The 13,267-nt window shown below is 42.5% G+C and overlaps 1 protein-coding gene across 1 annotated transcript in view; it reads left to right on the top strand.

The window, feature by feature from the left end:
- The window catches only part of wnt5b (wingless-type MMTV integration site family, member 5b), a 137,471-nt gene that overhangs the window by 19,844 nt on the left and 104,360 nt on the right, over positions 1-13,267 (top strand). The window lies entirely within an intron of this gene.

Genomic DNA, 13,267 nt, shown 5'->3' with positions numbered 1-13,267 from the left:
CTACAAAAAAACTAAAAGAAAGAAAATAAATAAATAATAGAAAACAACTGCACATATCCATATGAAGAACAGTAACATCAATACATATATGCACCTATCACCACATTCAGTATCGTGAACCACCAGACTGACCAACCTGATTCAAAGGGGTGCATTTTGCCTGACCCTCTCCATTGCCTTAGCCAGAGGTATTATATTTTTATTATTTTATTATTGTAACTTTTCTGTACTATATATTTCAGCTCTTGAGTGTTGCAGTACTGCCATTTATCTATATTAAATAAATAAAACTTTAATTACATTTAATAAAGAAACAATCATGCTACAGCTGATGAATGCCTTTTTTCCCCCAGACTTTCTCCAAGTGACTCAGATGTTGTCAAACGCGTCCTACAGTCAGGAGGGTTGAAGTTTAAAATGTGCTGCTGCAGTGACAGTGGACACAGACAGAGGGCGCTACATCACTGAAACTCACCACTGACACACTGGACACTTCAGAGAGAAGGAGGGAGGTGAGAGGACAGAATAACAGGGTGGGAGGGATAGAAGTAAGGAGGAGAAAACTGAAGGAGAGAAGTCTGAAGGGGAGATAAATACAGAGATAACAGTTAAAGGAGACATTTTAAACACAGGTGTGAGTTCTCCCTCTCTTCTCTCCTCCTCTCTCCTCGTCTCTTTCTTTTTGTTCTGGCTGCTTTCACCAGATGACTTTCACGAGGCAGAGCCATCTTTCTCCCTTTATCTCACTTTCCCCTCACTTTCTCTCCCTCCCTCCATCTGACCACTATATCACTCTCGTCTCTCGGCCCCGCCCTCCCCTCCCATCATGCATGGTTGGGTCCGGGCCATTTGCTTCCACTCCAGCAGGGCTGTACCATTAGTGACCAGCAGGGGAATTGTTGTTCTCTGCATGCAGCTGGGTCCAGGTGTGCCCATGATCTGTCACTCTGTGTGTGTGTGTGTGTGTGTGTGTGTGTGTGTGTGTGTGTGTGTGTGTGAATTTTTAACATCCACCACAGTTAACAGACAGAGGTCTTGGTCATTTTTTACCTTACCATACTTTCTGTAGTCATGCTGTAGTTTTCCCATGCGATATTTTTTTTTTACAAGCTGACTGATCATTTGACCAAACGTTTCTTGCCCCATTTGACTTAGTGATGCCACTGTGTTGCCAGATCTCAGTAATTTCTTCTGACTCTCCTGTATTTATCTTGATTTTCTAACTCATTCTAGCAGTCAGCATCAAGTGCCATATATCATTTTATCAATGAGAACCTGAAGTTTCACTCTAACTCATTTAAAGCCACAGTTTTACATTTGCTTTGTCTGATAATGGATAAAATTAACAGATTTTTTAAAATTGTATTTTTTTTTTTGTTTACTGTGAACCTCGTGAGGTTTGTTTTTCTGTTATTTACAAAGTTGTAGGTAGATGTTCTGGACTTCCAAATCATTTTTTGGTCTACACCTAACCTTCCCTAAACAAACAGCCATTGATGATAACATTATATTAGGAGTTTTTAAGTGAAATACAGGTGTATTCTTATATTTCTATATCCCTATATTCTCCAAGCGGATGGATCTCCTGTCTGTGCTCCTCCTAGCTGCACTAGCTTGCCCTAGCTGTCTGCGTCGGAACCTGATGAGGATTCATTTCAGTGTCGCAGAAACAGTTCGACAAAAATAATCCTAACATTTCTTTGCCTGTGGTCTTGCTTTGTGCGCTGTCATGCAAATCTGTTATTTTTGTGTATGTTTTCATGCAAGGAAATGCACCTTGTTTGTCTTGATTTCCCTCCGTGTTTGTTCAGATTTAAAAAAAACAACAATGTTGATTGGTGGAGTAGATGATGTCTTGGACCACCACAGCAACATTTTGAACCAATCGAAACTTGGGGGGTGGGACTAAGCATTCACAACCGTTGCTGTTTGGCTTAGAGCACAGAACTACGAGGTTTTCCTTGGTGAATCAATGCTGCAGAATCTGATATCCAAACATGACATTTGTGATACCACTGAAAAGCAGAGATTCTCCACTTTACGTGACGTTTTAAAGTATGTCAATAGGATTAGCGCTTCAATAGTTGTTATACATTTAATAGCTATTTTCAGGCACAGGCGGCTGTCTCGGTCTTTGAGGGTTAACCAGTTCCAGCTTCTCAGAGTTGAATATTTTCTGGTTTCCTTTGACTTTAATGATTTTTTTAAAGGTACACTATGCAGAATTATTGGTCATGTTTGTAAACACTCTTGCCAGTGAAAATGAAAGTAAAATCCAACCCCAGACTCACTCTCATTTGGTGTTTAAGCTCGCTATATTTGCGTTTTCTCCTGCTGCTTACGGTGTGGCACTTGGTCGCTACCTTTATGTAATGCCCCGGTCTCACCTGAGCGCTGTGGGGGAACACACCCATAAATGTCCTGAACACAGAAAATAGGAGGCAAATAAGCAAACACAGGCAGAGGGCAGAGTCTCTGCAGAAACATACACCACCACAGACTTGTAGTGGGCCATAAGTGATGATTGAGAGGGATTATTTCTGTGTTTTGTCGGAAAATCCTGCACAGTATATCTTTAACTGAACATCATTGGGCTGCTGGTTGGACAAAATGAAACACTTTAAGATGTCAGCTGGAAACATAATTCATAATCATTAGTTTCAAACCTTATAACCAGCAGCAACGATGGCTACAAATATAAGAACCAGGACTGTAATAAATCTGAATTATCCTTTTGTATGCAGGTTGGTACATATGATTTACTGTAGTAGAGCTGAAAACAAACACACACACACACACACACACACATGCATACAGTGCTGATGTAGCCACGATCACACTCCTGCCAGCAAAGCGTGACTCAACAGAAATCTCTGTCAGTGTCTCCTTCTCCGTCTCTGTCAACAACCCCCTTCTCATTTTCTTTCAGTCTCTCCCCTTCCTTCTCTTCACTTTCTTACGCCCATTTCCCCATCACTGGATACACACACACACACACACATGCACAGACCCCTCCAGCTCCCCCTTCAGCCTCACCCACCCTCTGTGGGCACGGTGCCCAGAGAGAGGCAGTATGAGCTGGGGCGAGGAGCCCCGGGCAGAGCCCCGCAGCCACACCAGCCCCCTGTAAGCCTAGAAAGAATCAGTAAAGAAGGGAAGCGAGGAAAGGGAGAAAATGAGGTGTAGGAGGAAAAGAGGGGGAAGGAGAGTGGGTTTAAAGCAGAGAAGGGAAGACAGGGAAGATGAGGAGAAGCGAGGAATCGAGCAGAGAGAGGATGAAGAGATAAGAGGATGTAAGAGCCGGGGAGACATGCAACAGAGGAGAGGATAAGAGAGGAGGGGAAGACAAAGGGAGATTAGAAAAATAGATAGATCGATAGATAGAGAGATACAGAGAGAAGAAGAAGAAAAGATCCAGAGCAAAAGGAGAAAGTGTGAGGCAGAGGGAGAAAAAGAGAGAGCTGGGCAGGCAGCCAGATCTCCCCAGAGAGAGAGAGAGGTCAGAGCAATGGACACATCTCTGGAGAGACTGTGTGTGTGTGTGTGTGTGTGTGTGTGTGTGTGTGTGTGTGTGTGTGTGTGAGCGCGTGTGATTTTTCTTTGTACTGCGTGTTATACATTTAAAGGACAAGGCTGGTATTACTCAGCTTTAATCTTCTAGTCAACCAATCCAGTTAAAAGCCCAAACCAGCATGATGATAGTCACTATTTTTCTGTGGCTACTTGTAACAAGGCCGCTAGGTGTGGCATAGGAAAATAACTTACCTAATCATAAGCCAATGAATTAAGCTCTGATTGGTCAGTTGTTTCTCTAACAGGCAGAAACAGCCATCGGCGTTATACTTTTGCATCGAATCAATGCCATACCTACAGCATTGGCTCACAACGTAGAGCCTATGCCGCAGCCTGACACGCACCTCCCCAGAAATGTAACTACACGTCACGGCAATGCAGACCTTAAGCTGAAACCATTTCCCTCAGTGGAAACGAAGCTTTTATTTACTTAAAATTCACAGATAAGAAACAATAAATAATGAAGACAATAAAGCCTCCACAAAAATAACATTTTAAGTCCTGGCTTCATATGAGCAGAGGAAATCTCAACCAGTCGCTTGGCTAATTTATACAATGTAAAATGCCATAGGCTTGTGCTAATAACGTTAGCATGTTGTATATGTTTGGAAAACGTGTTTAGCATAAGACAGTTGCAGGAGCCGAATTTTGTAACGTTACCTTTGTTAAATGTTGCTGTTGTTCTTGGTTTCATATGAGTAGAGGAGAAGTCTGCTAGTCACTGGGCTAATTTATACAATGTAAAATGCCATAGGCTTGTGCTAATAACGTTAGCATGTTATATTTGTTTGGAAAACGTGTTAGTATAAGACAGTTGTTTTTTCAGTGAACCTTGTGAGTTGTAATGGAGCCAAATTTTGTAACGTTACCTTTGTTAAATGTTGCTGTTGTTCCTGGCTTCATATGAGTAGAGGAGAAGCCTGCTAGCCACTGCACTAATTTATACAATGTAAAATGCCATAGGCTTGTGCTAATAACATTAGCATGTTGTATTTGTGGGGAAAATGTGTCCAGATAAAGACAAGTGATTGTCTGTGAAGCTGATTTGTGTACTTGTGGTTGAAACTGTCGCTATTAAGCCATGTTTAATGTGTGATTAATGTGTGTTTTGAATCAATTAAACTTTACAGCACTTCACAGAAACCCCACTGCCAACTAGTGTTTTGGAGGTGTAACTACAGAGTGATACAGACACACCACTGCACAAGTAAAAATGCTCACAATGGCGAAGGCCACTTGTGCAGGCTATGGTGTAGGCTCTGCATAGAGCTGAAGCACAAGTATAAATCCCACTTAAGGCGTAGTTGCTCAAAGTGCAGCCCACGGGCCAGTGGTGGCCATCAGAAACATTGAAATAATAGAGAAAAATGGAAGTGATGAAAAGGCTTATGAATTACTAATGGACGTGATGATACCCATGTGAACTGGAAAACAGAGTTGGATAAATTTGTCTACAATTTGGATTTCTGGTTATGGCGGCGGGCTGAGTACTCATGGTTACAACTGCTCTGTTGCTAAATAAAACTTAATAATACCACTTAGACGATCCCATTCTGCATAAAAAGTGCCACGGAAGGTTTGTATTGACGTACCACAAGTGAATATGCCGAAGAAAGGTAACAGAGACCACAATAAGACAACTGAAGGAGGTTTTAAGAAAGACTACATGTCAGGCTCGGTTTTGGTAGAGGGAAGCGGTGCAAGCCCTTTGCAGACAGGTAACACTGACGACGCAAAGAGCATTGAAAGTCCCTCCATTTCGGACATCATTAATTTGTCTACCATTCATCATTCGCGACACCCAACTGGCATTTTTCATTTACAGCAAGAATTTTTGTTACTCCCACCCAAAATGTCAATCAAAAAAACCCACACCCACTAACTGGAGTTTTCGGCTCTTTTTAACCAGCTCTGTGCTCGCCAGAGCTCTCCATTCAGAGGTACGCTCAAAGCAGGCTCCAACAGATACAGATACAGATAATGGTGTATTTGCTCATCCTTAGTTTTAACAAGACTTTAATGCCCAACAGTCAGTCTTTATATCTTGTGAGAAGCGCTGAGGGTGTAACACAGGTGAGCTCTGTTGTATCTCACAAAACTGCAATCATGGTAAGCAGTTTAGTGATGTAGAGTTTTTGCAGGACTGCTTTTTGAAAGTGGCCGACATCGTATGTCCTGAACCTGTGCAGCCTTCAGTCATATGCTGGCTCCCTAAACTGGCACTGAGTCATCAAACTTTGAACACCCTGTAGCACCCAGTCATGTAATCATTTCCTGAAAATGTAATAATGTCTAAATAAAATTTGCTCTTAACTTGATTGAAAATGTAATAAGTCTGTGGTGTGGTGAAGTTGGTCACAGAGTATTTGATGGAGTTGGCAGTTCAGTGTGCTGAGGTGCCTCCAAAACGTTAACCAAACGTATGGCTACACTACACACCTGTGGCATCTGGTGGCTTTATACACAACTGAATGCTTCCATTCACATGATGGGTATCAAATGAAGTACTCTGTTGGTATCAGTATCACTTTAAGGGTACTGGTATTGTAATTTGAATGAGCCCAACCTAGTCAACCAGCACAAAAACAGACCGATTTCTAAGCATTTTTTTTTTTTATATACTTTATATCAGGGCCCATGTTTATCATAACGAAGAAATATGGCACCCAGGGCAACAGTGAGGCTCACTGATGTGTTTTAAATAGTCTTTGGACAACACTGGAGCTCTATGGCACAGAGGATCAAGCTGTATGAGGCTGTTACACAGGCAGTATTTGTTAGAAGGAAGAATTTATTCTTGGTTTATCAACTAAAAGAAAAATATAGAATATCATCAGCCAAATCCTTCAACAAGGGCAAAGAATCACTGCGTTCAAGTCAAGTTTATACCAGTGTTTGTCTCCTTGATAACACTGAGGGCACTGTGGGTTATACAAGGACATCTGCGTGTGTGCGTGTTCATGCACAATCTGCGTGTGCAAGGGCAGTACAGGTCATAGAGCGCTCTGTGCCTGTGTCAATAACAGTATCTGGAGGCCACGGGATTACGTGACCTTGCATGCCACATGTGCTGTCTCCCACTCACTCACACACACACACACACACACACAATGAAACACAAAGCCCCATGAAATCCTCCGACTCCTAAGGGTCTTTATGAGGCTCTTGCATTGGTCATGGAGAGCTAGGAGACGAGGAAGAGGAAGACGAAGAGGTGTGTGAGGAGAACGACAGGAGGAGATGTTGATCTGGGTAGAGGAAGACAAGAAGAGAGGAATGAGAGGAGACGGAAAGGAAAGATGTAAAGGAAAAGATTAGACAGAAGGAAGCAAATGTGAAAAGAGAAACCCTATCTCCCACATAATACATTTATGTGCTTCTAATTTCCTTTGCCAAATATGATGTGCAGGACTTGGAATTGGCGGAATTGTATCAAATTGCTGCCTAAATCATGCTCACTGGCTTTTTTCCAGGAAGGGTGACATTCTCATTATACACAGAACTCATAAGGAGGAGGTCAGGGTGGATGATCTGGCGTGTAAAGAACAGGACTTTTACATCAGGGACTCACTTCTTGTTGGATTCTGAAATGTTTAGTTAAGGTTAAGGAAAGATAATTAATGAAGATGGCATCATGTATAAAGTCTGGAGCTGCTCAAGAGACATTGAATGGGAGTCTGATTTTGTGGACCCACAGAATGTTTGATTTTTTTATACCCAAATGAGCTTTATTCTATTGTAGTGTTCTCAGTTCTTAAACAGAAAATGTACCCACATACTCACATTCCTCTGGGTGCTCTCAGTGTCATCTATAACATCTTTCACCATTGGTTGTCTATGGAGCAGCTCCAGACTTTATAACCTATGGCATCACAAATTTGAGTTTTAGCACTCTAGTTTTGGGAGAGAGTTGTTCAAGTTGATTAAAATGTTTGGACTGTCTTAAGCTGAAAACACACTGGTGCCACACGCGTGTCAAGTGCCGCCCTTAGCACACACCGGACATGTCGCACAGACGACCACACAAAGTTATGATTACTTTTACTGAAAGATCTGTACCTCTTCAACCTCAGAGTTAACTTAAAAGAGAGCCCCTAATTAAAGTTGATTTCTCACCTGAACTGCCAGTCTCCAGAGCTATGCCTCGCCAGGCAATATCCTTTTGGCCATTGTCTTTATAATGACAGGATGGTGGGTCATTTAGCTCGGGATGTTTCTCAACCTCAACACCAAGTCTCTCCTCATCCATTCTTCATCACACATGAGACACAGCAACAGCTACAGAGTTCTCTTTATGCGTCCATGGTGAGGCAAGGTGTCGAGCTGCCACAGGAGCAGAGTAGAAGAGCTGCTCTGGGAGCTGATATGTACAAGCAGAGAGTGAGTGGGGGGAAAATGCGTTTAATGCCGAGGGCGGTGAGGCTGGAAATTGGACAGTGGTGTAAAGTGCTGTGGGGTGGCACGTCCAGGAGCGCTGACGCACATATTTTTTGACGTGCAGTGTTCGCCGCTGGTGTGTTTTGGCCTTTAGACCATAGGAATGACCTTTATGAATTTTGAAATTGATTTAGTTCCCCTTTAAAATGCTAAAGTGCTTGTGTATTTATTACATATGGAGTCTGGAACACATGATAGCTTCAAGTGGTTTTGATTTGCACTTTGAATAAATATTTTAAAAAAGTCCCATTATCAGGGGTGTAAATCACTAATTTCACCACAGTACAATACAATTTTATATTAATTCTTTGCACAACTATATGATTTGTTGATATCACAGCGGATAAAATTTTGATTTATTTCAATTACGGGGCGATCAATATGAGACAATATCATATGCCCATTTAATACAATCAGTTAGAGAAGAAGCTGCCACACCTTTCTTTTTGGCTATTGGCCATAAAAGCGAGAAAAAAAAATCACACATACATCATTTTAAATACTTTACCAACACACATAAAACATAGCTTAGTTGACAAGTACAAAACGAAAGCATAAAATTCGTCTCAAACTAACTGTCAATGCGAAAACATGAATGGCCCCATCTAGAGTCAGTGTTAAGTTTGTCTGTCCTGGGCTACTGTAGAAACATGGCAATGCAACATGGTGGACTCTGTGGAACACAACCTGCACCCTGCGTAGATACTGTATAGAGGCTCGTTCTAAGGCAACAAAAACACACTGATTCTTATTTTCATGTAATTATACACTAAAGAAATCATACTTATCGTGTTATATTCCAGTTTAGTAGAGAAAGATGACCAGCCAGCCAGGTACATCATGTTTCCTGAGGCTTTTATCTCGCACCGGCATTGTTTCAATACAGCATGTGCTTTGTCTGTTGACCCGTCTTTTCTCTGAAATCCAAAATATTCCTACACTGCTGATTCATTCCCGAGCAGGGAGTAAATATCCTCATTGCCTTTTTCTTGGCTGTTTGCCATTTTCTGCCCGGTGCTGTTTGACAGTGACACAGACGTGCCATGGGAATTTCAAAATCAAGGAATATCTTGAAGATGATATAGATTGAATCGATGATATTGGATTGTCGATCAGTGAATCGATATATCCATACAGATTGATGAATAGTTACACCCCTACCCATTCTGTGCTCTGAGTCAGTGTTGATTTCTTAGCATTGAACCAAGACAACAATCTTTTCCGAACCTTAACCAAGTGCTCTGAGTTACCTAAACACAACTATTCTACAGTAATGCAGATTATTTGTATGTGAACGGTTTTTAGGACTTCCTTTTTGTAGACAGATCAACAGAACAGAGGGAAAAATAAAGACAGAGCAGGAGGAGGAGGTGAATGTAAGGAGATGGTTGGGTAAAGCTGAGGCCCTGAGGGCTATGGACATTATTTCAGCTGCTGTGTGTGGTCATGTGTGTGTGTGTGTGTGTGTGTGTGTGTGTGTGGTGCAGGGACAGGTGAGCCTCTCTCTGTTATCCTTGCCTACATTTCTGTTTCCCTTAATCACTCACCCTCCGTCTCCATCAATCTCCNAAAGCTGAGGCCCTGAGGGCTATGGACATTATTTCAGCTGCTGTGTGTGGTCATGTGTGGTCATGTGTGTGTGTGTGTGTGTGGTGCAGGGACAGGTGAGCCTCTCTCTGTTATCCTTGCCTACATCTCTGTTTCCCTTAATCACTCACCCTCCGTCTCCATCAATCTCCAGTGTCTTTAGGTCGTCTTAAGTTTGCACTGAAGAGTTTGTGTGTGTGTGAAAGAGCCAAAAAAAAGGGTTTGCGTGGTTGCATGTGAGTGTGTGGTTTGCATTTTCAGTCTATAGACTTGTACTGTATATGTGTGTGTATGTGTGTGTGTTTGCATTTGAGTGTGTGTGATCTCTTTGAGGCTTTATATTTGTCAGTATTTGTGTGTCTGTGCCTGTGTGTGTGTGTGTGTGTGTATGTGTGGGCCCACGCTATCCCTTGCTCTGTGAGTGTGTGTGTGTGTGTGTGTGTGTGTGCTCGTGGGCGAGTGCGTGTCTGCCACAAGCCCCAGTGAGATCCAGCGAGCATGACGGAGAATGACAGGTTGATTTATGGCGAGGCTATAAGTAGAATGACTACTGCTCGAGAGAGAGTGTGTGTGAGGGAGAAAAACACGGCAGAGAGGGATGCAAAAGAGGGGTAGGGAGGGATGGATGGTGGGAGGAAAGAGGGAGCGATGGGTGTGATGAGAGAAGAGGGGATGCAGAGAAAGAGAGAGCTGAATGACAGAGCTAAAGAGGACGGTGAAAAGCAGGACAGAAAGTAGAAGCAGGAAAGGGGTCAGAGAAGAGACTGATTGGGATTGTGGGAGTGGGATTAAGACGCGTATTTGCATATAGCTAAAAATGACAGACAGAAAGAGAGAAAATATGACCAATCTGCAAGCTGCTACTGGCATGAAAAGATGGATAGAGGAAGAAGGAGATAAAGGCGGAGAGAAAGTTTAGCTGGTGTTTGCAAAGGAGCCCCTGTGAGTTGGTTTAATGAGAAGCAGCACCGGGCTCGGCTCACGTAGTGCGGCATTCTGTGAGTCTCAATAGGAAAATAACATTATCTCCACAATTACATTTACATTTTTAGACATTTAGCCAATGTTGTTATGCAGAACGACATACACGGAGTGCAAATGAGCTTCAATTCCCAGATCAGCAACAACGCAGAGCAAGCAACATCCAGGAGAACGTTCAAGAGCTCTGACGATTACTGCGACCGCCATGAAGGAGGAAGGCTGCTACGAGATGATAGATACCATTTCGTTTTACATGCAGTGTTTTTATCAGGCAGTTTTGTAGCAGCAGCTGTCGTCTAACTTGGAGATGTGAAAGTACAGTTTTTATCAATATATTTCAGGGCCTTATGCTACCACATCAGTATTAATCTGACACTTCCATCTTGTCTTTGGCTGATTCTTAAAAACAATGATTTATATGTCTTACTGAACCAGAGAATCAACTCTCATTTTGTGAGTTATCAAGGGTTGGGCGCTGATGATGTCCGTGGTGAAACATGTGGACGTAGACATTGTTCTTTGGGGGGCATTACAGTCGCACAGTTGTCAGTACTGAGACAAGGACATAGACACAAGGACTGAGCGCCAAAACGTGTGTGTGTGACTGTGTGTGTTTCAGAGACTGACAAAGAGAGGTGAGGAGAAGGTGGACTATTGCACACAATGTTTTTGTCATTCTTATTTGACCCATCTGCCAGTACCTGTGGTATTTATACACGAGTGAATTTAGAAAAAAAAAAGTCAGCCCAGTGGATGTGAGTGGATATTGATCAGTGGCGGTGACAGTGGCAAATCTTCATGATGATGGGGGCAAGCATGTTCACTAATAAAGGTACCCTTTCGCTTATGTGGCAGCCTAAAGTTCATGTTACTTTTAAATCACGCAAACCCACTCAAAAACTCATGCCACAGTGTTAGTGTGGTAGGATGGAGGGACGAATGGATGGATGGATGGATGGGGGGGGTCAAGGGGCTTTTAAATCACAATGGTGGTTAATGACTCAAATCCATCAGTGACAGACAATGGCATTAACAATCAGCCCAACCCTAGTGTTATTCAACCCGACCTTATGACCCTCCTATCCAAAGTTGAATGTAGTTCTAACGCTGGCTGGTTTTACATGACTTCCACTTCTTATCTGAACCCAGAATTCTCACCCAGATGCGCTCCCAGGTACCAAAATTTGGCACCAATTGTTTAACGTAAATCAGTACCCTGTACTTAATTCAGCTGGTACCGTTAGAGCCCAGACACACCAAACCAACTTCAAAGAACTATCGGCAATGAAAGCCTACTGTTGTGTCACCTCGCTTTGCCTGTGTCTTGGCCAAAAAGTTTCACATTAACACACCGCAAAGACTATAGCCAACGGCCAACCAGCACGTATGTTCTGTGTCTGTATGAGAGGAAATAACTCCACACCAGCAGGCAGTGGTAGTCTATAATTGTCATTCAAAAAGGGAAACAGGAAGACTGTCATGACGCTAGTTAGCCAGTTAGCATATTAACAACACAGTCTAATGTTGAAAGAACAGAGCATTTGTCCCCAAAAACTGTTTCCGCTAAGGATCTCAATGGCTAAAGAAAAATAATCTTACCTTATGTAACAAGTTGGTTTTGGTCTCACTCCCTCTTGACTTTAGCTGTTTGTTTACTTTCCTCACTTCTGTTTCTCTTCTTTTGCGCTGAGCTGAACTGCCAATCAGAGTAATGCCATTCACTGACAGGCTCCGCCATCGCCTTCGCCAATTCAACATGCTGAATCAAAAAAAGAAGAAGCTGATGGTGGCCAACAAGGGGCAACGGTGCGGGACACAGCCCACCATCAACTTGATGTGTCAGGGCCTAAAAGTACCGAGTTCAGTCTCAACCCTAGTGAAAACACTTGTGCAATGCCTTCTCTTGCTCTGCTTGGAACTTTCTAAAGCCTGGTAAGGTCTAATGAAGCAACAATATTGAGGTGCATGATGGGAATTGTAGGATCTAATCTTTTTGGAGCTTGACCCAAACTATATACTATAAGTCAGGACATTTCGGCCTCCACTAATCCGATTTTGATGATTCATTTTTGCCATGTCTCTCACACGTCTCGCAGAAAAAAACAGAAATTGGTATTACAGTGGGAAAGGTTCAGCAGGACACACTGACCTTTGGAAAAAACAACCTTTGACTTATACGTGCACATACTTTTTTTGAATCCATGGATCTACTGTGAACACGGCGTTACACCAAAAGACAACGAGTATTGTCTCAATTAGGATGTAATGCTCTGACCAGACAGTGAACCAATGATAAAGCCATTGGATGCCTCGGATTTGATTTGTCAATTTACAACAGCGCTTTATTTTGAAATGTCAGAGATAAGCGAATGAGGCATGTATTCAATCACAGCAGAGCTTTTAATTTGAAACAGCAGACATTCTGTGTAGTCTTTAATGGGCTGATTCAATCTCAACTGTGCATCTGAAATTTAAGTGTTGTCATGAGATTCGTCGGGTTTAAAGGGAAACGAGAACAGTCTGACACACACACACACACACACACACACACACACACACACACACACACACACACACACACACCTGCCAGAACAATTGCTCCCATGACAACCTGGCAACCAAGAGGGCTTTGAAGCACAGGTCAGTAATGTTTGTGTGTGTGTGTGTGTGTGTGCGTGTGTCTTAACAT

The sequence above is a fragment of the Epinephelus moara genome, chromosome 23, assembly GCF_006386435.1.
Source record: "Epinephelus moara isolate mb chromosome 23, YSFRI_EMoa_1.0, whole genome shotgun sequence".
Taxonomy (NCBI): Eukaryota; Metazoa; Chordata; class Actinopteri; order Perciformes; family Serranidae; genus Epinephelus; species Epinephelus moara.
Note: the sequence above shows the minus strand (reverse complement) of the source record. Positions and strands in the feature narration are given on the sequence as shown.